At 37.3% G+C, this 27,500-nt stretch overlaps 1 protein-coding gene across 2 annotated transcripts in view; it reads left to right on the plus strand.

The window, feature by feature from the left end:
* LOC135224123 (uncharacterized) overlaps positions 1-27,500 on the plus strand; it is a 402,902-nt gene that overhangs the window by 60,562 nt on the left and 314,840 nt on the right. Inside the window, exon 1 of one of the 2 annotated variants that reach the window (XM_064263018.1) lies at positions 12,210-12,402. The exons of the other annotated variant lie outside the window; for it this stretch is intronic. The gene's annotated coding sequence lies outside the window, so the exon portion shown is untranslated. Of the gene's footprint in view, positions 1-12,209; positions 12,403-27,500 lie in introns of those variants that run through there. 2 annotated transcript variants of the gene reach the window in all.

Below are 27,500 nucleotides of genomic sequence, written 5' to 3' on the forward strand. Positions count from 1 at the left end.
TGTGTGTGTATAGCAATGCCAATCGACGACACCCTTTCTCGGGAAGAGGAGGGAAAGAGGATTGCGTGTCGTACAACAGGACAGCTGGCAGACTTACCGACGCCCGTTTGTATTCCAGAATCTACAGTGTCGCCTCTCTCTCTCTCTCTTCTCTCTCTCTCTCTCTCTCTCTCTCTCTTCTCTCCAGCCACGCCCTTAAGCTTGTGCCGAAGGCGTTTGTTAGGGCGGGTAAGTATAAGTAAGTGTGCCACTCAGCTCATGGTATTTATCCTTGACTAGAGTTTTAATGAAGGCATCTTCTCGAGTTGCACTACACCCGCGCGCATTCTTGAGGATACCTTCGGTGTGTTGTGGCGCGCGCTGGTTTGTTTACATTCCGTAATTCGTTGCTCTCTTATCGCGGGAGCTTTGGGGTGTGATCTTGTTATGCAGAATAGGGCTCTGTTTAGCTTAATTTATCTACCCCCGCCCCCCACACACATATGTATACATACATACATATATTCTTCGTCATCTTCGCTTCTCCACTTCATTGTCAGCTTCGTAAATCCTTCTTCGCAAAAAAAGTGAGAGAGTATCATGATATACAAAGAGCCAGGTGGAGCTTGTGACTTCTCGTAGGTCCTGCTTTGATCAGTTCTTCAACAGGGTAGTATGTAAAGAAGAAGAAAAAATCTGAACACGGGGTATAAGGAACCCTAAAGAAATATACATCTTTCTTCCGCATCCCAAGTTTAGAACATATATATATATATATATATATATATATATATATATATATATATATATATATATATATATATATATATGAGACTGTGAATGATGTTCTGTTTAAAACAGAATTCCATCTAATAAAAGGAGCCCATATATATATAATATATATATATATATATATTTATATATATATATATATATATATATATATATATATATAGACTGTGAAATTACTCTGTTAAAACAGAATTTCATTTAATAAAACGAAACCCATAAAAACGCGAACGCCAGAATGTAGAAAGTAAATATATTATCTCAGAGACCAAACTGTGTATGGAAATATGTAAGTGTGTGTATGTGTTCATGGAAAGGTGTATTATTGGAACACAACTTTATTGGTTTTCTCCGAGGCCTCCGTCAAGACGAGGATAGCCAATCATATTCTTTGCTGTCAAGTTGTGCAGCCTCCTAACAGACAGGGCATGGTTTTTGTCGGGTTGCGCTATCGTTTTGCCCGGGGCATATCCATTGTATGTATATGTAATATATATATATATATATATTAAATATATATATATATATATATATTATATTTATATATAAGTCATATCACATTACCGTGATTCATATACATATATCGAGCTACAAATGTCCTTTTAATATTCTTATTCGCTCGACCTCGGAATTAATATAAAAACTTATATCCTCTTGCGGTGGCGGGGTGGGTAAGGCTTTACTGACGTCTTGGATTTGAAAGGTCTCGATAGTTCGCGTCCGTGAGCCGGCAAATCTATTATCGCCTAAAAAATGCTCCTCCGGTTTAAACATATATGAAATATATTAATTCCGAGGTAGAGCGAATTAGATATTAAAGGGACATTTGTAGCTCGATATATACATATATATATATATATATATATATATATATATATATATATATATATATATATATATATACACACATGTATATAATTTCGCTTACTCGGGATTAAACCCACAAACTACTTTGTTGCTGTTGTTATTATTGTTTTTTTTTTTTTTTTTTTTGGTTCTTGTTGGGGACGTAAGAAAGGTCTATTGAAGAGCCTATGTTGTCGTTCTTGTTTGGGGGGTTAGGAAAGGTCTATTGAAGAGCCTATGTTGTTGCTCTTGTTTTGGTGTTAGGAAAGGTCTATGGAACAGCCTATGTTGTTCTTGTTGTGGTGGGGGGGGGCGTTTAGGAAAGGTCTATACAAGAGCCTAAAAGGGTGTTTCGCGTTGAGTCAAAGATACAGGAATTTTAGGATTGGATATTTATGGTTTATTTATCAGAATGAAAATGTAAAGAATAAATAACGTGGATGTTAAACAGTACAGAAAAATTATTTCTAATAAAATACATCGTATTTATCTTAATTTTCTTAGGTGAAACAAACTTCTATTTGACTGAGATTTTATGAGATATGTCTTTCGATTTTTATTCATATTTTGTAGTTAATACTTTGGACAAGTTACCAGGATTTTTGCCACCCATTCCTTACGAAAAAGAGAGGCAATTATCTCTGTCTCTCTCTCTCTCTCATTCTCCATATATCTATGTATCTATCTATCATTCGGAGGCAATTACTGTCGGAATGTAGCAATTTGGCCAAAATCCCTCGCCGTCTGCATAATCTGCTATATGGGGTACTTTATGGGGCTCCGTCTTGGAATTTACGACAACGTAGTAATGGGCAATGAAGCTTCCGCCTTTGTAGGGCGATCTCATAATATAAAGAACGACAGCCAATGTCTCTGACAAGTTCTGTGTCCTTCATGGCTTTTATATCTATTCAGCCCCTATTTACGCGTTTTTAAAACCTCATTCAAGTGTTTTTTATTTTGTTTTGGATTCCCTTACTCGCGCGTTTACTTCGTTGTGATTCTTCTTCTTCTTCTTCTTCGAGATTTTCCTATGAGATTAAGTTGAGTTTTTTTTCTTTTTCTCGCGAGGGAACGATGTAAAAAAGTTGGCAACGATTTGCGTCTATCTTACTATTTTACCAATTTCTACTTCTTGGTGTTTGTGTTCTGTTAAATTTTCTGTTCTCGCCTTTCCTTAACCTTTTCTTAGTCTGTGACCGTAAGTTAATTTAACGGCAAATATCCGGAAGATGGAAAGAGAAAAGAAAGCGTTAGGCTGAATGATATATAAGATAAAACCCAGAATTCCCTCTTCTTCGTGATTACGAGCTACGCCAATTAATATTTAGTTGGGTTAATCAGTCATATACTTAATTTATTCCAGACAATGATAACTACAGAAGACGGCTGCCTTTGTCACTGGTATCGACCTGCAATGGATCAAGATACGAACCAGGCAGATACGAACTGTCTTTTGCGTTATTTATAAATGGATATATGGATATATATATATATCATTTCCTATTTCTGCGTGATTAATGCGTATTGAGAATTCTATGACAGACAACACACACACTAGTGTATACACACACACACACACACACACACACATATATATATATATATATATATATATATATTATATATATATATATATATATATATTGTGTGTGTGTGTTTACATATATAAACTCGCGTGTGAGCGTAATTGTTTCACATGATTTTGCGTACAGAAAAAACATTAGACCTATGTTTCCTCGATATTCAGCGATACGTAATCCTATTTTAAAATAAAAGTTACTGATATTTCGTTTACAATTCACCTTTTCCTTTGAGAAGGTGTTACCATTCTGATTCTCAGCTTTTTATCAATTTATTTAGTTTAAGAGATTGTTAGTCTATTGACTGACTTCAACGTATCGATATAACTTCCTATGTTGCCACATTCCAAAGGAACAGGTTGTATTGGATACGCAGCGAGCCTTACGAACCGTCATTGCATAATCACGAAATCCCAGGACAAACGGCCGTTAACCCCAGAAGCTAACCAGAAGGACCAAACTTAGCCATTTCTATGCGGTTCTCTGAAGCTATTGAAATGCGAAGTTATCGCGCACACGACGGATTTCCCCAGACATGTTTCGTGCAGCCGCGAATAAATCGTCGTACTGACATCGTCGAGTTTTCGTGTTGGCGACCACCTGTTGTTGTTGCTGCATGCTATATGCTAGCACCCTTTTGGGGGGGATCGATATCACATCGCGTAAGTAAGCCTCGTAATGAGGTGCCATCAATGACTCGAAAGTTTGTTATTGCTTGTCGATAAATAAATGTTTATTGAAGAGTAGCATGCTATCGAAAACTATAATAGTAGCGGAAGTTCTTTTGTGTTTCGAGGACTGATATACAGGGTGTCCATAAAGTCCCAGTGGTACCATTATAAGCAAAAAAAAAAAAAAAAAAAAAAAAAAAAAATTTTATAATGGCACCAGGATTCTATGGACACCCTGTATGATCCATGAGAAATTAGACAAGAATACCGTCAGATTTTGACATCTCCTGACCAATAGGTCCCGATAATAAAAGGTATTACATGGCGATTAAACGTCAAGACAAGGGAACCAAAAAATAAATACAATAAAACAAATTAAATCGGCAAACAATAAACAAAGGTAGATAAGCCAAACTTTATTTTACAATCCAGAAAGGGACAAAGTACCGCCGTCTTCCGACGACCTTGGGTGTGAAATCCCAACTGAGCCCCAGAGGCCAGAGGCCCAGACGCCAACAAGTAGCCCTCGAAGCTCTCTTCTGGCGGCAGCCGTCATGACAATACGCGGGAGAATGGAGGGTCGTACTGTAACGCGCTAGATTCACGCAATAGGTGGAAGTAATTGTCTTTTAGTACCATAGTAAATCATGTGCTATGCAGTCGATTGCGAACGTTGGTACTTCTTGGTTGTATAATTCTATAATGAAATGATATTTCAAAGTTGCTAGTGTCTTATTAAGCTCTGGGACGATGGTACGTACCATGAGTATTCCAGTAGTACTAGAAGTAATTGACACAATTCTTCAGAGGCAAGACGCAGACTTTTTTTTTAAGGATCGTTCAAGCCTTTCTGCATCAAATGAAAATAATGGCGATGAAGATTTTAAAATGTCAGATCAATGGTAAAAAGAGTATATGAGAAATAACAAATCCCTTTGAGACTAATCTTCATATTTCATAACAAGGGCCTGTTTAGCGGAGGATTGCGATAGAGTAATGACACATGCAGACGAAATTTAATGGAATGAGACATGCCAAAGTGTAAGGTAATAATCTGACAGCGTAAGAAGCTTCGAGTAGAGAAAACCTTTCTGTCTGAGAAAGTTAATGCCTCACATAGTTCTTCCATGGGCATAAGAGAAAGAATAGCAAAACTCTACTCGGTTTTTTTCCATCTGTCCACCCGCCTGTGGTGTTTGCGTGTGGTAACACTGCGTCCCAGGCTTTAGGTAGTAGTTACATTCAACAATTATAATAATATCCTATTTCGAATATTAACGGTGTAATTAGCATACAGTAAATTATTAAAACACTTTTCAGTTGCAAATGTACACCCAAATATCCTTTTATTTACCTAAAACTTACGCATAGCGTAACTATCGAAAGCCCGGGACGCAGTGTTACCATAAGCAAACACCACAGGCGGGTGGACAGATTGAAAAAAAACAGAGTATAGGTTACTTACTAAGACTAAATCACTGGTCCCTGCACTGCCTTGCCTGTAATCTTAATTTTTCTTTTTAACCAGTGTCCTGTAGTCCCTTCCCGCATGGCTGTCCTGCTTCTTGAATTTAGTCTGCCTCTAGTTTTCACCTTTTTCAACTTTATTATTAAAAACAAGGCGTGATCCGACCTTCAGCTTACTCGTGGTTCGTGCTAAATTCTATGGTCAAATAGAGCGTTGTTTCACCAACGAAAATTAAAATACTATATATTTTATTAGAAATGATTTTTCTGTATTGTTTAACATACACATTATTTATGTTTTGACATTTTCATTCTAATAAATAAATCTTAAATATCCTTTTCCTAAGGTTCCTGTATCTTTAACTCGACGCAAAACACCTTTTTCAGATCTTTTTAGGTTTTCCTACCTCCCCAACAACAACAACAACAATGCAGTTTGCAGGCTTACTCCCCGAGCAAGCGAAAACTTTAATCTTGCGAAACAAAATCCAAGAAATTTGACCGTGAGATCTTGATGATCATGGTAAGTGTCGTCTTAGTAGGGAGGTGGCAGCGCCTTTGCAACGGCACCTCAGATTTGTACGTACCGCAACAAACTGCTTTAGAAGACAAATGAGCTATTAATAATTTAATACTAAGAAGAGCTGCCACAATAAATACGCAAAATAACATAAAATCACTCTACTTATGCAAAAATGTAGCTCACTAAATTACCTCTGAGAACCGAGTTCATATAATCCCCCCCCCCCACCCCCAGGGAAAGGGTTACTGGCGATGCAGGCAGCTTGTGGGGGATGGGGGTGGGGGGGGGGTGGGGGGTGGGGGGGGGGGTTAAGGGTGAAGGAGATATTGCAGGGCCTCAGGTGTGCGTCTAGGCAACCGAGAAATTAAGGTTTAGATGAAAAAATAAGAGAGAGAGGTACTCCAGGTATTAACTCTTGCCGTCGGGTCGATTAATGTCTGGTTAAATTGAGGGGCACTTTGGGCTTCTCTCAAACGGGCCCCTCAAACACCCCCCGCACCCCCGAAAATGCTACCCGTGATTATGTTGATTTATGTCTTCTTTGATGCTGTACTTACAAAACTGCTCTTTATGGACGCTCTAATGCTTTTCATTTGATTTGGAAAGAATTTGTCTAGGCTGCTATCCAAACAATTAACAATGTAGTTCCATTCCAATATATATGATAAAAGGAGCCCATAAAAACGCCAAAATATAAAAGGAAAGTACTATATAGTTGGCGTTTTTATGGGCTCCTTTTATTAGATGGAATTCTGTTGTAGCAGAACATTTTTACCAGTTATATATATATATATATATATATATATATATATATGTATATATATATATATATATATATATATATATATATTTATATGTATTTATTTATTTATTATTTATTTATTTATTTATTTATTTATTTATTTATTTATTTATTTATTTATTTATTTATTTTTATTTACAGAGAGAGAGAGAGAGAGAGAGAGAGAGAGAGAGAGAGAGAGAGAGAGAGAGAGAGAGAGAGAGAGTTTACATCATTTCACCACATTCACATTTGTAATCTTCAATGGTGGTTTCGGGTTTTTGCTCATGACAGAAAGCAAAGGCTTTAAGGATAGAGAAACAACGAACGAAAGGGAAGTAGCGAATGGTTCGAACGCCTGTTCTCAGATATTAGCCCCTGAAACCACTGAGAAGGTTTCCAGCCCAAATGTGAAGGGGTCGTCGCATACCTCCATAAGGGCACGAACTCGGGTACGACTCTATTACTCAGGGGCTTGTTCATTCTCGTCCACACACAGAGAGGGAGAGAGAGAGAGAGAGAGAGAGAGAGAGAGAGAGAGAGAGAGAGAGAGAGAGAGAATTTCAAGCCACTCAGAAGAAATTTCAGACTAACTGCACACGGAAAAATTCACTGTTATTCCATTTCTCTTCGTCTGTCTGCCTATGTCTTTCTTTCTCTGAGCGATTTGATTATTTTCGGACAAATATTTCATTTATCACTCCTATTATTATACACCAGAGACACTTTGGGGGAAAACCCTGTAAGGGTGTTCCCTTAAAGCAGTGGTTCCCAACGTGGGGTTTACTACACCCCACTAGGGTGTTAATTTGATTTTTAAGGGGGTCAGTTCTAAAATGTTTAAACCAAATTAATGGCATTTTTGTCTTCCTCTACGTGAATATATAAGAATTATAAATCACCACAGCGGGCATCAGGATTTTAGAAGTGATTAGGTGGGGCATGGCACACACACACACAAAAAAAAAAATTGCATACCACTGCCTTAAAGGAAAATTACTTTGGCTGCTCTAGAGCAAGAGCCCGTGCTGGCATAAGGTCAGGCTTAAACCTAAAACAAAAACATTAAAGGGTGTTCCGTACTTTGGGCGTTCACGTGGGGGACTTATGTTTGCTGCATTTGTCAAATCAAAATCGTTTGGATATCAGTTAATTAGCTACTTATATTTACTCTGTCTTTTGACAGATGTTCGCATATTTCAGCCCACTTTTCTTCTTCTAAACCAGTTGTTCTCATCCTTTTCATTATCACGCCTATTCTAAGATGGGGCCCTTCCCTACACGGCCCCCCCCCCAGCCCTTGCATCTAGAAGTAAAATTCAGCTTCCCTTTACGTGTATCTGAACGAGTCCAGTTAAAGTTAAGTTATGTATATCTTAGTTTTACCAGACCACTAAGCTGATTAACAGCTCTCCTAGGGCTGGCCCGAAGGATTAGATATTTTTTTTTACGTGTAGGAACCAATTGGTCACCTAGCAACGGGACTTACAGCTTACTGTGGGATCCGAACCACATTATATCGAGAAATGAATTTCTATCACCAGAATTAATTCTCTGATTCCGTGTTGGCCGAGCAGAGAATCGAATCTCCGGACCACCGGAATGGCAGCCGAGCGCGATAACCACTTGTCCAACGGGGAACTCTTCCCTACTACAGACAAGCGAGATCTCTTCAGTAAATGTTAACTTAAATGAACGGAAAATCATAAAGAAAGGAATACGAACTTCCCGATCTCAGAATGATTTCAGAGAGAAGGGGTCACAGTGCAAAACTCTAACTTCAATTCGCGCCCTTTCGATGGTACAGAATCTTATTTTCTTTCGTGAAACTTCTTCTCGGGATTAAGTTAACGATCCCGCCATCAACCGTTCCAAGTGCTCACTTTCTGCAAGATGGCTCTCTGCTTCCCTTTTTATAGATGCTATTTTGGCTATTGCTCCATAGAGAGGACGAGGATGGGATGGGCAATCCTCTTCTAGATGCCTAGGGATACCTGCCACGGCACATGGTCCCAAATACTGTTTCAGCGACTCTTCCGTTACGTATGAACACGTTTCGAAAACCTTCTCTGCCTCCGATTTCTTATAAATTATTCTTAATCATCTTTTGAGAGGAGGTCCTGAATACTATGTCTATTTCTTGATATTTTTTTCATTTTTTGTGGATGCGGGGGATTCAGTAGCTATTTCCATCGATCTTCAAATGACAAAATCGAAGATGTGGATAGACGTCATAGCAATGAAAATTTTACTGGTAAATACGATAGTACTCTCCCAGTTAATCTTCATTGTTTCTCAAGAAAATGTAACCTGCATATACTGCAATATTTTCTCCACTCTGGCCATATAGCCTGACAACCTGATATTTGCTGCCAATGCTTCACTAACTATGCAATGTAAGCTGATTTTGAAGTTGCTGACAATATGCTTTGTGGAAATTTCCCGCGCAATACATAGAAATGGAGTTCCTCTATGGTGCAATAGCTCCTCGTAGTGTTTTAGCACCTTCAGAGAGGAAGACTAGGCCTAGGCCTATACAACTGTCACGACAAGAACAACAATAGTAAAAGGAACGTAATAATTGAAATTACAGATTATGGTACTTAATTATTCAAATAAATAAATTAATAAACTTTGCGTACAGAAAAGTTAGATGAGAAATAGAAGCATTTCAGAATTTTAAAAATCGTGGTTTGCCTAAAAAGCAGGAAAACAGATCTAGTTTCTGTGCACGAGCAAACAGGGGTCGAGCGCCATTTGAGAAAAGCTAAAACCTCACTTGTTTATGTGCAACTTCAGATATGACGTCCCTGACTTTTGAAGATGAAAGCCACACGTTAATAAAAAATTACATTCTACTCTAGAAAGGCGAATGCATTCTTCTATACGTGTTTATCGTCTGAGAAACGATGGTCGCCTCGTCCAGCTTTGAGTTCAGAGAATTCATGTTTCGGAGTTTCCTCATGAAAACTTTCCTCGCCCTGCGGTAAGCAGCTCTGTCATCAAGCTGTCTTTGGAAGAAGTCGACTCCGTCTAATAAAACCTTGATTACAGGACGTTAGACGCCATAAAACATATGTTGATTGTGGTTATTGAGTCTTGTCATGTCGATGAAATATCCACATAGCTAAGAGTTTATTTAGTCAAATTTTTTTTATAACAAAGTGAACATAAACTAGTGCCATTGCTCTTTGCTGCGTGCACGGGAAATGAACATTACAGTTCAAGCGTTGTACTCTGGATCTATTTCTTTACATGACAAAAGACGATCGTATTCATTTGTCTAAGATTATCCACAGGTTGAATGGCAAGCCTTTTTTTATGTTTTGTGCATTTGAACAACATTAGTAATCAAACCATGTTCTGTTATTGCAAAATGTAACTGGATTGCATACTGCATTAATCACAGGTTCATTTTAGATCGCTAAAAAAGCTGTTGTTCGAGTTTCTAAATATTTTATGATTACGTTAGCTCTACGGAATATGTTTTTTGCTGTTCAGATTGATTTGGAATGGAATATAGAATTTATGCTAAAAGGCCAAGCACTGGAACCTATGAGGTTATTCAGCATTGACAAGGAGATTGAGAGTAGAAAGGTTTGAAAGGTGTTTGAAAAGGGTGGATAGCAAGATGGAAGAGAGAGAATATGAGTTGGAGACAGAGTAAATGGAATGAAAGGGGGTTGCAACTAGGGGTGGTTGTTTTTGGATTAGGTCAGCCTAGTGTCAGTACCGATTCTTATCCGGAGGTCACAGGGGTTAATTGTTTGATTGTTCAATGATTGTTCAAAGGAGTAAGAGTCCTGGTGTGGACCTCTGGACGGTGCTGTCGTGCTAGAAGCTTCGTATTTTGAACGTACGGCGAATATGAGTAAATTTTAGTCTCTATGACTTTTTCCTCATATCTGATGCGACGTACCTAACCCAGGCTTTTAAGTTGTGCTACTAATGTTTGATTACTGGAGATGCAGGAAACAAAATATAAATCATTAGTACCGGAAAAACACCGTCCAGAGGTCCACACGAGGCCCTGATCTCGTCAGCATTACCCGCCTGACAGCGGGACCAACCCAGAGCTTAATCAACACCTGTTAACTATTTGTACGCTCTCTTTCAGTAAGCCATTTCAATTAAATCAAAAGTTATAGTATTACTGAGCAGGGGACTTTCTAGTTTTATGACCTATCCTCTCTCGCTCATTAAAAAAATTGCTCTACTACTACTCGCTCTGAACAACGAAGTCCGTACAAAAGTTTAAACGCTTCTCTGAAGGAAACGGGTGTGTGATTAACTCAACAGAAACGTGCCGAGCGCGTTTGTTTTTACACGATCCCGCGAAAACATCCTCCGGGGGCGGGGTGGTGGTGGGCGATGGTGGCGAATCGTTACTTTTCGAATTTCAGAATTGGCACGGGTCATGTTGATACTTTACTTACCTAGGAACAATTCGGGGTTGGGGATGAAGGCGTGTACCAAGTAATTTTGCCCTGAGTTTTGAGTGAAACGAGAGGAAAGGTATTATGGTTTAATTGAATGAGCAAAATAACGATGTTATTTGAAGCTTGGGCTTAATAGGAATTAATTTCTGTCCCATCTAAGTAAATGGTATCTGCACGCACAGATATAAGAGAGAGAGAGAGGAGAGAGGAAGAGAGAGAGAGAGAGAGAGAGAGAGAGAGAGAGAGAGAGAGAGAGAATACAAAATCTGGATGCTTAGTCTTCCTTATGACGTCAGACGTTTACTAGCATATGTCAAAATAATGGTGATAGACCGAAGAGGATGTTTGTCATCTTGTGCTAACAAATTTCTTTGCTTGGCATGGGATATGTTAATTAGCCCTATAATATGTTATATTTAAAATAATAGCATGATTTTATCAGTTACTTTGTTGAAAAATAGTAAATAACAGGATCAGAATTAGCCTAGGGCTATTGCATGCAACAACAACAGTTGCGTTTTGTAGTAAACTCTACGCAAAACTATCTGTGATTCTTCAAATGAAAGTTTGAATGACCATAATTAAGAGGTGGATAGTACTACTGAATACATTACTTGAGCGAATTCATGTTCATATAATACTACTGCATCTTGGAAGACGAGCAAGGCTGTTGATACATCAACAGCCAATAAAAGGTGCTTTTATTGGCTCAATAATAATGTAGTAAATGATAAAAATCGTAATGATAAGTATCTTTTCTGCTGTATTATTAACTTCTAATGGCAATCATCCTCAGCAATTTCCAGTAAGAAAAAGGCATACAAACAGAAGTTTCGACAATGGCGTGATAGGCTCTGTTGGTCTCTCCGTATCCCATAGACAGAACTTGGATAAAGACTCAAACGCAGAACTTTAGTCCCCACTAATAATGGACCTTATTAGTAATATAAAACGAAAAATTCGTTTGAATTTTATTATTCTAAGTGAATTACTCAACAAATCCCGTGATTTGATGGGGAATTATAATTTTATAGCTAAATTTCAATGGCATCCAGTACTTCGGTTTACAATTTCAGCTAACTCTGGGTCTGGCCGGGTAGGTCAGTCTGTTTTGGAAGTGCTAGACAGTAGTATCTCTTTAAAGTAGTGTTGTGGTTTGTACGAATAAAGTCCGCACGACAACGCGTGACAGCCAAATTTGACCGGTAAATTAGTGAAGGGAAAGACATAGACGAAAAAAAAAAAAAACCGTTTGGTAAACGCCATAAAAAGAAAATGCATTGAAGCTCCCATCGATAACCAAAGTTCTCGAGAAGTAGCGATTGTAAGTGCACCTCCTTCATGTAGCCTAGGTGTTACGTTGTATTTATTTTTGTAAATTCGCAAAACTATGGCGCAAGTTCATTACTGTAGTATAGTAACTTGTCCTACTTCCTTTTGTCTTTTTAAGCATAGGTTTATCTTCACATAATTCTGTCTAGTTTAGGCTAGGTCTATCGACGAAGATAGAGTATGGTACTAGAGGGTTTGTTCAACAGGCTCCATTTTTTATTTGTTCGCCTCATTATGGCTGCTGGAATTTTCGTAAAGGATCCGGTTGGTGGCAAAACAGAAGCATTAGTGGCAAAACTGGAGCGTTATATATTCTACATTGCCGTTAGAGACTGGGATAATTGAGACTAAGATGAATGGAACTTGCCTGCATTATTTCAGAAACTTGCTATTAATGATAAAGGCTTTGTGATAATTCAATTAAAATATGTATTCCGTCCACTTCATCTTGCCATATGTCTAATTATGACCTGATGTCCAAGGTTACGTTATATTTTGTTTGAATTTACTCTTGTTAGTACTACAGGTTATTTTTAAGGAATGATTAAGGGTGGGTTCTTGCAAAGGCGAGGCTAAATGGTGTCTCATTTAAAGGTATTTTTGTGCGTATCGTGTAATTACTATTCCTAAATATTCCGTAAGGCCAGAAACTTTTGCCCTTTTTGTTCATTAATGGGGTCATGGGTAAAAAAAAAAAAAACGTAATGTCTATTTTATATATACCCGACCAAGTCACTTTATGATTAGTCTATTTAGCTTCAGGACTCTCGTAATTTCCTTTTTATGTATTAAAATGAATTAGTATTTTCATAACACTTTTTTGTGGGTGCTGATTTAGAATGTATTACTTAAAAAATCGTACCGGTGGAAAGCATTTACCATCTCTTTAGCATAGATTAGGCCTATAGCAAGTAGGCTACCACAGACTAGGCCTATAGCAAGTAGGCTACTGCGTTATACCGAAAGCCCCTGCAAACCAGCGAGTGTCCATTTAAGTGTAAAAGTGTCTCATTGAGAGAAAGAGAGAGAGAGAGAGAGAGAGAGAGAGAGAGAGAGAGAGAGAGAGAGACGCTGTCCACGATAAAGTAATTTCCACCATTAGGCGCCCCTGATCATGGCAAATCATCATAAAACACCGAAAATAAGTCTTCGTTTACTTTGACTACACCCAATAGTTCAGCAGTGAATTTACACGAAGACAGCTCATCTTGGTTATCATTTTTTTTTTTTCTTTTTTTTTATATAATGTCCCCGGTTTACTGTAAGTTTATCTGTCTGCCGTAGACATCCATGTTCATCCGTTTGACGATGGTTTAATGTTCTTGAAAGCGTTATATATTTACATGACATACATTCCATAATTGAAATGCGTAATCCACGCATATTCAAAAGTCAAATAAGCATTTGCCAACACCTTGGTACATTGTGAATCGTGTCTAGTTTTCCATTTTCTAAATCATCGTTTAAAATCAGTTAGTTGCCATAAAATATATATATATATTGCAAGGGGGAATTACATTTAGACGTAAACTTTATACTTGTCAAGAATTAACATGTACTGGTCAAGTTAAACGTCACATGACAACATTACCTTGACAGACAGGCTTCTCCTTGTTCTTAATTATCATTTTTGTTTGAGCGTTTTCATTCGCCGCGTAATCCTTCTAAACTGTTAATTTAACCCGGAGCTCGCACTCCCTTTCAGTACTACTCCCCTGCCACCCCCTACCACCCCCCTTCTCCCCTTACCTAACATTCCTCCACCACTGAAGCAGGTATTAGGTAAGCGTTTTTGTCTCGGTAAAAGGAAGCTATGAGAGTAGTTCATTTAAATACGACAGTGGAAATGGGAAATGAATGAAAGCGTTTTAGAGGTTTCTTTTAATAATACAACGGCCTAGAAAATCTATAGCCCATTTTGGGTTTTACCGATGTGAATGTTCGGCTGCTTAATGCATGTACAGATCAGAGACCTAGATAGTTAATGGTTTGGGTTTAATGCTTTTTTAACTTACTTTTTGGGGTCAGATGGGTAAATTTCGTCTTTCTGTTTAATGCATAATAATGCTTGAACAGTAAACGCATAGGTCTATAGGCCTATTGACTGCTGTAGTCTCATGTAAGCTACCTTTCTGTCTTTTTCCTTTCCTGAATCAACTAAAGTTCGCCCAGCGGTGCACCTCACGGGGTGCACTGTAGGCATTACTAAAGGTTCTCTAGCTGCAACCCCTTTAATTCCTTTTACTGTACCTCTATTCATATTATCACCCATCTCGCTATACACCCTCCCTTAACAATTATTTCCTAATGCAGCTGCTTTGAGGTTTTCCTCCTGTTACTCCATCCAAACCTACCTAGTCTCAATTTCATTTCCAGTGCTGAATGGTCTCATAGGTCCCCACGCTTGGCCTCCGGCCTCGACTCTGTATTCCTTTCCATGTCAGAGTTGACCCAGTGACTGTATAATGAACAGTAATTGTAATTAATGATAATTATTCTTCCGGATCAGCATACAATTACCTCGCTTTTAATGATGAGTTATAAGGACTCTCTCTCTCTCTCTCTCTCTCTCTCTCTCTCTCTCTCTCTCTCTCTCTCTCTCTCTCTCTCTCTTTTACAACCTTGTATGAAAGTTAGTTTTCGTTAGTTTTCAGCATTTTCTGCGATCCCTTTACTAAAATGTGTCCAACCATCCGAAGCAGCCCATTTTTTTTCTTTTTTCCGCAATCTTCCTCTTCACTAGTTTATCGATTTCTTTCTCCTTGGCACTTCCATCTCCGTCCTGTTCGTTCACCATAGTTTTTGTCCTTTGTTCTTTGACATTGATTCACTAGCGTTGCCTATGTAATATAGTAGATTCACATCAACCGTGCGTCTGATGTCTAGGCCCAGTCCCTTACGACGCTCTTGATTGGCTGTTGGTAAGTCAATCACAGGGCTGGAAACTCTGTCTCTCTCGAGAGTTCATATAGGCAAGGTGTATGTTCCACCTCTCCTGAAAGACGCATACCTCAGGAGAGGTGGAACATAGATCCTACCCGTGTAAACACTCTCGAGAGGGTTTTCACCCTGTGATTGGCTTATCAACAGCCAATCAGAAGCCTTATAAGGGACTGGCCTAGACATCAAATGCACGGTTGATGTGAATCTACTATAGGTTCAGGTTTGATATTCCTGTCTTCTTGTCATTTTAAAGGAACGACAGAATAGGAAACTTAGTAAAGGGGAAATGTAGAGGTTACAGATGTAAAAGATGGATTATTTTCACCAGTAAAGGTATATAAAAGTTCGTACGTTTGCCGTTATCACCTTCATTCCTCTCATCCAGACATACATTGCGAACCTTGGCCAACCTTGGTCAGCCCGTCGGTTATAAAGTTACCACTAGAGCTCACTTTTAATCCTATCAACTCCTGGTGTCATAGCATTCTTTAACCTATTTCCTGGCTTCCTTATCTACCCTTGTTTCGTTCATCTGTGTTCATCTCTGCCTTTCTTGCATTTCCCAAATCGGGTGATGTGTGGTCATTATTATATAATATATATTTACACGCATACGTATGCATGTATTTATATACACACCTCTGCATTATAATCCTGAACTTATTAGTGGGAAATTTCGTCCAAGAAGTGATGAAGCATAAACCTCGGTGTCCATAAAAAGCGTGAGTACAATATGCGTCCAAATTAGAAGTGTTTGACACTGTATATGCATGAAATGGACACGGTATACTGATGAGCCTTCTATTGCATTTTTTTTCTTTTGTAGCTGATAGGTAAGATGGGTGAAAGAAGAGTGAGGACAGTTAGCTAGCTAACCATGGTAGAGAATAGTTTAGAAAGTGAAGTATTAGTAAGAGTAATGTCAAGTGTGGTTTATCCACAATTTTATTTGGGTAAGGGTACAATGTCCTAACTAATATTAACATAATACAATAATGATTTTACATTATATTAACATGGTGAATCGTACAGATTACATATTTTGAATTAATAGTATAATTATCTTTAACAAAAGTTCCAATTTTCTAATTTCAACTGATTCCCGTGAAAAAGTGTCTTCTTTACTAACAATTATTCAGACCAAAGTCTCATGAAATATATGGGATACAATGATATTAATTCTCTGATATTAATAAGAGAAATAAAAGCAATCATTCTCTGATATTAATAAGAGAAATAAAAGCAATCTTTTCATAATAAGAGGTTAAAGTCTTGAAATTCTAAAAAAAAATTCTAATAGAGAGAGAGAGAGAGAGAGAGATGAGAGAAGGACTTGGTGAGAGAGAGCGAGAGAGAGAGAGAAGAGAGAATGTTATGAGATGAGAGATAGAGACGGATGAGTAGTCTCATTAAATGTAAAGAGGTCTCGAACCGAAGACCACCATTATTAGCAGCACTTTTTTTTTTTTGGTTTTTTTGTTTTTTTTTTGTTTGTGACCTTTTTTTTTTTTTTTTTTTTTTTTTTTTTTTTTTTTTTTTTTTTCTCCCTCCAAACTTCTTCCCTCACGTGATTCTTAATATCTAATCTGCCACTCAAGACGGGTGGTAATGAGGAAAGTTATAAAAGACGTTTTGACTGGGAGAACGCGATTTCAGCCGATTTGTATCAAAGAGAGAGAGAGAGAGAGAGAGAGAGAGAGAGAGAGAGAGAGAGAGAGAGAGAGAGAGAGAGGATTGAACGCCAGCAAGAGAGGATATATAACTTTTTATTCTTTACGTTCAATACAAACGCTGATAATACTATATAGATATAAATACGTATCATGAGGGGCGTAACTGCTTGACGATCCTAACGATTTTATAAGGCGAGAATCAGAAAGGAGAAGGCGTGATCCGACCTTCAGCTTACTCGGGACGCGTGCAAGATTTTCCCGTCATGCAACAGTTGTAAACATATTCCTAATTTTTAATGTAAATTGAAACTGCTAAAATCTACGGTTAATAGAGCCACGTTTCGCCAAAGAAAATTAAAATAACGCATTATTTTAATAGAAATTATTTTTCTGTACTGTATAACATGCACATTATTTATTTTTTTAAATTTTCATTCTAATGAATCATAAATATCCTATCCTAAAATTCCTGTATCTAACTCAACGCGAAATACCTTTTTAGACAGTTTTAGGCTCCCCCATAGAACTTTCCTAACCCCCAACAAGAACAAGAACAAAGTAGTTTGTAGGCTTACTCCGCGAGTAAGCGAAAACGGGTTCTTTCCACTTAGCGATGTTCAGCGTCACAACTCTGAACTCGTTGAGCTTGGTACCTAGTTAACAATGCAGCTAATGCTCAGTGTCTTAGCATTATTGATCTTACGTAGTCCCGTGTAGTACGTAGTGGTAGTGATGACCCCCATCTCAACTCCATTGATGTTCTTTGGTTCACCACTACTGGAGTTATTTCTAGTATGGATTTCTAGTGTCTCGCTAGTAGCGATGACCTTCAAATAGCTCGCCACTTTGAAGTTCCTCACCAGCGTCTAGATATCTTAAGTGATGTCCATCCAGTCTCTCACGGCTAGTGATGTTCAACCTATCAACTTAAACTGCGTTGTAGAATGTCTTCACTGCGGGCTTAGTGCCGTCAGTGCACCTCGTGCCGTGCACTGTAGGCATTACTCGAGGTTCTTTGCAGCGTCCCTTCGTCCCCTAGCTGCAACCCTTTCTCTACATTTTACTGTACCTCCGTTCATATTCTCTTCCATCTTTCTTCCCACCCATGTTGCTTCAGAGTGCAACTGCTTTGATGTTTTCCTCCTGTTGCACCCTTTACTGTCATTTTCCGTTTCAGCGCTGAATGACCTCGTAGGTCCATGGGCTTGGCCTAAGTCTCATTCTGTTCGATTCTTACTGTTGAAAAAGAAGAGTTTGAGCGCTGAATAAATCAAGGTTCGATCCAGTCACACCGAATGTTGCTCTTTAACGAAATGGCGGGATGATGTGGAGTTGAAGTATATAATATGCAGTTTTTCACGCCGTCTGAGAATTCTTCTACTCAGGATGACGTCTTTGTATTAATCGATCTCTAAAATACTGCAGAATAACGTTAAATTGTTGAGTATTATGTTGCAAAGTAAGATTAAAGGAAAAGTGTGAAAAAATAATATTCCGTTTTAATTTTCTTGTGAGTCGTTGCTGGCTCGCAAATATAATGATATTCTGGCTAGGTTTATGAGAGTTTATGCAGCAATTTTTTCAACAGAACTTGTTTTTAATTCTTAATTTTAATTTTCCTTTATCAGCAAGACCAAAGTTTCGTCGGTACATGAGTGAAAATTGAATACTGAGCAGTGCTAACATATATATTGTTGCTCATGACTAGTTTGATCTTGAATGGAGCTGTTTACTTATTTGGCATGCTAAAGGAGAGAGAGAGAGAGAGAGAGAGAGAGAGAGAGAGAGAGAGAGAGAGAGAGAGAGAGAGAGAGAGAGAGAGAGAATATGCTGTCGAAAGCTGAATGTTGCCATATGTATCCTGATATGAACCAGCCTCATTATAAAAGGGTATTATGGGGGTTGGATGAATGGTAATAAAAGTTCCCATAAACCAAGTAAGATTTATCACTGAAATGAATCAACTCTCTCTCTCTCTCTCTCTCTCTTTCTCTCTCTCTCTCTCTCTCTCTCTCTCTCTCTCTCTCTCTCTCTCTCTAAAATTTGCCGTGAAAGGGAAATTCTCAATAAGCGAGTAGACGTTCTCTCTCTCTCTCTCTCTCTCTCTCTCTCTCTCTCTCTCTCTCTCTCTCTAATTTACTGTGAAAGGAAAACTTCTCAAGAAACAAGTAGACATTCTCTCTCTCTCTCTCTTCAAAGCTGGAACAAATCTAATGAAAACATCTTGAAAATAATTGAAGAACGTTCCAAATTAAAATCCAAGTGGTCAAGAGACTCATAAAGAAAATATACATAAACCACAATTCCGACAAAGAAAAATGAATAAGGTGAATCTTGTGAATATCCTAATTGATGCATTAGGAAAAAAGAATGCCAAAAGCATGCAAACGTGTAAGGTTTGGTATAGCCATAGTCAATCCACAAAACCTAATCAGAAAAGTGCTGCATGCAAACATCCGACCCATCCACAGTGTGCTGAGGTAATACAAGATTTGAGAAAAGATACAAGAATTTTTTCAAGAAGTTCAACATGTCTATCATGGATAGACAATGTTATTAAATCAAGATTGAATGTACAAATAGTTGAGGATGAAGAAGAAGAGGAAGAGGAAGAAGAGAAGAAAAAGAAGAGGAAAACGGAAGAGAAGTAAACAAAATGAATGACAGAAAAAAATAAGGAAAACAAAGAACAAGATAAAAGTATGGATGCAGAGATACTCATTGATACTACATATGAGGCAATAAAGCAGCATACCTACGAAGAAATAAATTACGATATGACACAGAAAGCAAATCCCAAGAGGCTCTACCCAGAATCTATACAATGACGGGAAAGAGGAAAAAATAGACAGAAAGACAAAATCTGCAACCTTTTGAAAAGAGGGAATTGCAGAATTTGGAGAAAGATGTTACTACAAACATCCTAAGATATGTCAAAACTATGAAATATATGGTAAATGTGCATACTTAGATGGATATGGGGATGATTGCAGAGATCTGCATCCAAAAATATGTAAAAACCTAAAAGAAGGAAAAGGATGTAAGTTCGATGCAAAAAATGGCATATAGCACCCCTGTAGCCATGAATCATAATCAAATAAATAACCAACCAAGTAATAAAATCCAAATTAAGAAAGAAACAAATAAAGAGAGAAATCAAGAATATCAGGTAAAAAGAGAAAAGCAAACCCACCAATGAGATATGCAGAGTGTCAGCAAAAAATTTCAAAGCATCAGCTCCGAAATTCTTACTCAAGAGATAATAACTGTATTTATTATGCAAGAGATATTGCAGAAACGGAGAAAATTGCAGATTCAGACACAAAATGAATAATTATGATGAAGGAAGGATCAAATATTATGGAAAGTTGGATTTTTTTTAATGTCAGAATTTCTGGAAATGAAAAAAAGAACAACATACCAGAACAGGAAAGAGACATGGGAAAATCCTTATTACTACCAGTATTAAATGAGGAGAAAACACGCAAACCATCATAGTTGATGAATGCGCAGGGGTTTAGTTACGAGTAACTAACTCCCAAAAAGAAAAAATAGAGTACCTAGAAGAACTAACCCAAAATGAAAAGAAATAGATATAATGAATATAAGTGAAACCTGGTATTCCCAAGAGACTGGGAATGATGATCAATAAAAGGGTTCCAAACTTATAGATCAGATAGAAAAAATAGGAATCAAGGGGGAAACCGCAATATATGGGAAGACAAAAAACAAGGAAAAATATATGAGAAATATAGTAACTCAGAATGTGAACTAATAGCGGTAGAATTTGAATCTGAAAAATTGATGAACATGAATAATATAGACCACCTCCTAATACTAAAGAGTTTGACTTAATAATTGGATGATATATGTAGAAATCACAAGGACTGGACTATTTCTCCTATCTGGTGACTTCACTTTCCTTTCGTAGAATGGAAAGAACGAATAGGAGATTGTGGTTTGTACTTATACATAATAAAAAAGAGAGTAATAGTAGTGCAGAAGATAAGAGGCAATTTGAAAAGCTATTAGATATGCTACTAGAATACAACATTCAACAAATAAATCACCTGCCAACAAGAAAGGAAAATACTTTAGACCTAGTATTGTGAACGAGATGAATTATGTTAAAGAAATAATAGTATATAATGCGAGTATTTCAGAACATAATGTCATAGAATTAACAGTTCATTCCAAAGCAGTGAAAATAGAGATAAGCAAGAAATGAAAAAGTGGGAAGGATATGGAAAATACAACTTCTACAGTAAAAATATAAAATGGTCAGAAATTAATGAAGAATTAAACAAAGATTGGGATAACATTTTCGTAAGTGATGACATAAGGGTAAATACGGAGATATTATTAAAATATTGGAGATAATAGTGGAAAAATATATACCGAAGAAGAAAAGTAAACATCATTCATGCATACCAAGAGACAGAAGGATCTTGTTCCAGAAAATCAGAAAGTGGAAAAAAGGTCTTGCAAAGAAAAAAATGCATGGAAAGTTATAGAACTAAAAAGTTAAGATAGAAAATGCAGAACAAAGATTATACAATCAAAAGAAAATGAAAACGGGACTTGGAAGAAAAAAACCCTATTAAATATCAAGCAAAACCCAAAACTATTATACTCATATGCGAAGAAGATGAATAAAAGAAGAATAGAAATAGGCCCTCTGAGAATTGAAGGGAGATTAACGAATGAAAAAAGGGAAATTTGCAACATACTGGCAGAAACGATATAAGAGAGAATTCACCCCTAGAATAGATAATGAAGATAATGATATAGAAGTAAGGGATGAAAATAGTGAATATTTAGCTGACATAGATATTAATGAAGCTGATATTGTGCAGGCTATTAATGAAATTAAAAATGGAGCTGCTGCAGGGTCCTGATGGAATTCCTGCTATTTTGTTAAAGAAAGTAGTTCATCTATCGCAAAGCCACTTGCAATATTATTAAGACAAAGTGTAGATACAGGCAAGATATATGATGATCACAAATTAGCATATATTACCCCTACTTTCAAAAGTGGATCAAGACTAGAGGCAAGTAATTATAGGCCTGTGAGTCTAACATCACATATTATGAAAGTATGAAAGGGTAATGAGAAAAATATTATGAAACATTTAATAAAAAATAATTTGTTTAATAAACAAAGGACACATGGTTTCGTACCCGGAAAAAGTACACAAACCCAACTGTTAGCCACCGTGAAAACATATTTCAAAATATGAAAAGCGGAAATGAAACAGATGTGGTTTATTTAGACTTTGCAAAAGCTTTTGATAAAGTAGACCATAATATATTAGCGAAGAAAATTAGAAAACACAATATCGTGGATAAAGTAGGAAGATGGTTAAAAGAATTTTACACAACAGAAAACAGATAGTATTGCAAACGACGAGAAATCGGATGAAGCCAAGGTAATATCCGGTGTGCCGCAAGGTACGGTGTTAGCTGCAATACTGTTTTGTTATTATGATTGAAGACATAGACAATAATGTTAAGGATTCGGTAGTGAGTAGTTTCGCAGATGACACAAGAATAAGTAGAGAAATTACTTGTGATGAAGATAGGAACGCTCTACAAAGAGACCTTAACAAAGTATATGATTGGGCAGAGGTAAATAGGATGGTATTTAACTCTGATAAATTTGAATCAATAAATTATGGAGACAGAGAAAGAAAGCTTATATGCATATAAGGGACCAATAATAATGAGACCATCACAAATAAGGAACGGAAGAGTTTAAAGACCTTGGTGTGATGATGAATAGGAACATGTTATGCAATGATCAAATAGCAACTCTGTTGCAAAATGTAAAGCAAAAATGGGAATGTTGTTACGGCACTTCAAAACAAGAAAAAAGCTGAACACATGATTATGCTTTATAAAACATATGTTCGTAGTCCACTGAATATTGCAATATGATATGGTACCCACACTATCAAAAGGATATTGCACAAAGTAGAGTGTACAAAGGTCCTTTACAGCTAGAATAGAAGAAGTTAAGGACCTAGACTACTGGGAAAGACTACAATTCTTAAAATTATAGTAGTCTAGAAAGGAGAAGAGAACGCTACATGATAATTCAGGCATGGAAACAGATAGAAGGAATAGCAGGAAAATATCATGGAACTAAAAATATCAGAAAGAGCAAGCAGAGGTAGATTAATAGTGCCCAAAACTATACCAGGAAAATAAGAAAGCACACAGGACATTAATCCACTACGCACAGCATCGATAATGCAGCGTCTATTCAATGCGTTGCCAGCTCATCTGAGGAATATATCAGGAGTGAGCGTAGATGTGTTTAAGAATAAGCTCGACAAATATCTAAACTGCATCCCAGACCATCCAAGATTGGAAGATGCAAAATATACCGGAAGATGTACTAGCAACTCTCTGGTAGACATTAGAGGTGCCCTCACACTGAGGGACCTGGGGCAACCCGAACAAGATGTAAGGTCTGTAAGGTAAGGTCTCTCTCTCTCTGTGTGTGTGTGTGTGTGTGTGTGTGTGTGTAATTAAGCTGACAATATCTTCGTTATGTAAAAGTGTAAACTACCTTCTCTCTCTCTCTCTCTCTCTCTCTCTCTCTCTCTCTCTCTCTCTCTCTCTCTCTCTGAGTGTTTATCCATTCATATCCTTCCAACGTTTTTATACCTTAGCACTCTTATGTTAATCTTTCACCATTTTCATTTCGTTTATCTCCTCATTCCTCTTTCATTCGTAATCCTTTACCACTCTTTCAATTTCCCCCTTCAGTTCTCATTACTTTCGCACTTTTCTGGAGTCCTGCCCATCCCTCTGATTATTCTCTCGTTCGTCTTATTCCTTTCTAGCTGTTTGTTTTTGTTTTCTTTCCCACTTCGTTGGTGACGATGGTGCTTCAGATTTCGGGCCCCTCCAAAAGCGCGCTTTCATTCTGGCGGGAAAAAAATGTCAACAACTGTCATGGCGGATTTAAGTAGTACCTCTCTCTCTCTCTCTCTCCTGAAATTTACTGTGAGAGAGAAACTTCTCAGTAACCAAGAAGACATTCTCTCTCTCTCTCTCTCTCTCTCTCTCTCTCTTTCTCTCTCCCTGAAATTGACTGTGAGAGAGAAACTTCTCAATAACCAAATACATTCTCTCTCTCTCTCTCTCTCTCTCTCTCTCTCTCTCTCTCTCTCTCTCTCTCTCTCTCTCCCTGAAATTTACTGAGAGAGAGAGTACTGAGAGAGGGAGACTTCTCAATAACAAGACATTCTCTCTCTCTCTCTCTCTCTCTCTCTCTCTCTCTCTCTCTCTCTCTCTCTCTCTCTGAAACTGAAACATACCAAATTGCAGCCCTCTAGCCTTAGTAGTTTTGATTTTATTTAATAAGTTTAACCATAATCGTGCTGCTGGCAGTATAGGAAAGGCCACCACCGGCCCGTGGTTAAAGTTTCATTGGCCGCGGCTCATGCAGCATTATACCGGGGCTACCAAAAGATAGATCTGCTTTCGGTGCCTAGATTATAACGCTGTAGCAGCTGTACAGAAAACTCGATTGCGTATATTTTACTTGCCTTTTCTAGTAATGGAAATTGCGTATTTTTTACTTCCTTTTTCTAGTAATGGAAATTGCGTATTTTTTGCTTCCTTTTTCTAGTAATGGAAATTGCGTATTTTTTTTATTTTTTTCTTCCTTTTTCTAGTAATGGAAATTGCGTATTTTTGACTTTCTGTTTCCAGTAATGATATTTACGTATTTTTTACTTGAATTTTCTAGTAATGGAAATTGCGTATTTTTTACTTGCTTTTTCTTGTAATGGAAATTGCGTATTTTTTACTTGCTTTTTCTAGTAATGGAAAGCATTCATAGTCATCATCAATGTTCATCACATAATTTTCGTGTCTCCGCGACCATAGTCCTTATGACGAAAATTTAAAGGTAGGAAAAAATCATATAATTTATGAAGAAAGGTCCTGTTTGTCTTTCACTTCGCGTCGTCTTTGTCACGCTGCACCCACACCCGTCACCTCCTCGGGTGATGATGGCATTCAGCCCTCCAGTGACGTAATGTTGTGGAGGGTTTATCAGGAGATCTTTTAGCTTTTTTTCTTCTTCCCTCACTCACTCTTCTTATCTCGTTTTGTTGATTCAGAAGAGAAAAGCTGGGGGAAGGGTATTTTTTATGGCTCTTCTTCTCCCTTCGAGACATCGGTTTGACGGATCGAATTTGGTAATTGTCGGTAGGTGTGGTTTAATCCGTCAAATGGAAGTTTTCCGACGGCTTTTTTTTATCAGATAGTTTGCTAACAGTTGCCTGCCCTATCATGGAAGACCTACGTAGCGGGTTAGTGCCGTCAGTACCCATTACTTAAAAAGTTTCTTTGCATCGTGCCTTCGACTCCTAGCTGTAACCTCTTTCGTCCCTTTTACTGTACCTCCTCTCAAATAATCTTTCTTCCATCATGCTATCCAACCTCTCCTAACGATTATTTCAGTGCGACTGCTTTGAGGTTTTCCTCCTGTTACATTTCACTACCGACTCTCAATTTCCTTCCCAGCGCTGGATGACCTCAAAGGTCCAAGTGCGTAGCCTTTGGCCTAAACTCTATATTCCATTCCATCATTATTCGAATATATCTATCTGTCGTGACGGTTTGTATTTGTCGTAAGTCGCCTTGCCTGCACACGTGATTATAAAGCTCCAATATGTACTCCTGTAATATGGTTCTGTTGTATACGGTATGCTTAGGTTTTTTACTTCCTCAGTTAATAACTCCTGGTCATATGCTCATTAATTTACGGATTCACATTATTTGTTTCTGGCTCATATTGCTGACTGTGCATTACGTATTTGTCGAGGTATTTTTGACATTTTCTTTTGTTATTCTCTTCGGATAATATGCTCTTTAGTGTACGGATTCACGATATTTGTTTCTGGCTCATATTGCTGACTCTGCATTACGTATTTGTTGAGGTATTTTTAAGGTTTTCTTTTTTATTATTCTTCTATCAGTTTATCACTGTTTTCACACATGGCCCTTTTAGGTTGTGGTAGCTTGCTTTGTCATTGCTGCTTTGTTGCATTGCAATGATTGCACGGTTTTAGTGTCATTATCGTCGACATGATTGAGTTATTTACGACAGGAGTTGGTATTGAGTTTCCCATAGAATAGTAAGCGAACTTTGTTTCAAGGTCACTACAAGATAAATGTCCCTTTTTAATATTAAGGTCACTGCCAAACGCGAAAGGTCAACGCCCCTTTCCGGTTGCGCACTATTCATCGGCTGTTCTTTTGCCTCTGTCCTTTCGCCCGAAATCGACGAAAACCATAATGACAGCGACTCAGAAAACCGTAAATGCTGCCTAGAATCTTCTGGGCGAACAATGGATCCAAAATCCTTCCTTCCCTCATCTTCTTATTTTTCTTCTTTTTTTTTTTTTTTTTTTAACAAACAACAAACAGAGACGGGACGCACTCGTCTCACAGTTTCTCTTCCCATTCTCCCCCACCTGCTCATATATGAGGGACGGGAAGTTTTATTTAAAGAACCCTTCCGTATTGACAGAACAATATCTTCAGAGTTTTTTTTTTTTCGTCGTGTGAAAGTATGGTTGAGCATTCAGCCTGCGTTTTTTTTTTTTTTTTTTTTTTTTTTTTTTTTTTTTTTTTTTTTTTTTTTATAGTATGCCCGTGTTAAGGTCCGCCTTTTTTCTCTAGAGGAAGTGCGGTTATTATTATTATTATTATTATTATTATTATTATTATTATTATTATTATTATTATTATTATTATTATTCAGAAGACTATTCATTATAGTACAGTAGTTCAGTAGGAATTTATTATTATTATCATTATTATTATTATTATTATTATCAGAAGATGAACCCAATTCAATATAGTACAGTAGTTCAGTAGGGAATTTTATTATTATTATTATTATTATTATTATTATTATTATTATTATTATTATTATTATTATTATTATTAGAAGAAGAAGAAGAAGAAGAAGAAGAAGAAGAAGAACCCTATTCAATATAGTACAGTAGTGCAGTAGGGATTATTTTATTATTATTATTATTATTATTATTATTAGATTATTATTATTATTATTATTATTATTATTTTTTTTTTTTTTTTGCTGCTATCACAGTCCTCCAATTCGACTGGGTGGTATATATAGTGTGGGGTTCCGGGTTGCATCCTGCCTCCTTAGGAGTCCATCACTTTTCTTACTATGTGTGCCGTTTCTAGGATCACACTCTTCTGCATGAGTCTGGAGCTACTTCAGCCTCTAGTTTTTCAGATTCCTTTTCAGGGATCTTGGGATCGTGCCTAGTGCTCCTATGATTATGGGTACGATTTCCACTGGCATATCCCATATCCTTCTTATTTCTATTTTCAGATCTTGATACTTATCCATTTTTTTTTTTTCCCTCTCTTTCTTCTCTTCAAAAACTCTGGTGTCCCATGGTATTGCGACATCAAT

Source organism: Macrobrachium nipponense, chromosome 10, assembly GCF_015104395.2.
Source record: "Macrobrachium nipponense isolate FS-2020 chromosome 10, ASM1510439v2, whole genome shotgun sequence".
Taxonomy (NCBI): Eukaryota; Metazoa; Arthropoda; class Malacostraca; order Decapoda; family Palaemonidae; genus Macrobrachium; species Macrobrachium nipponense.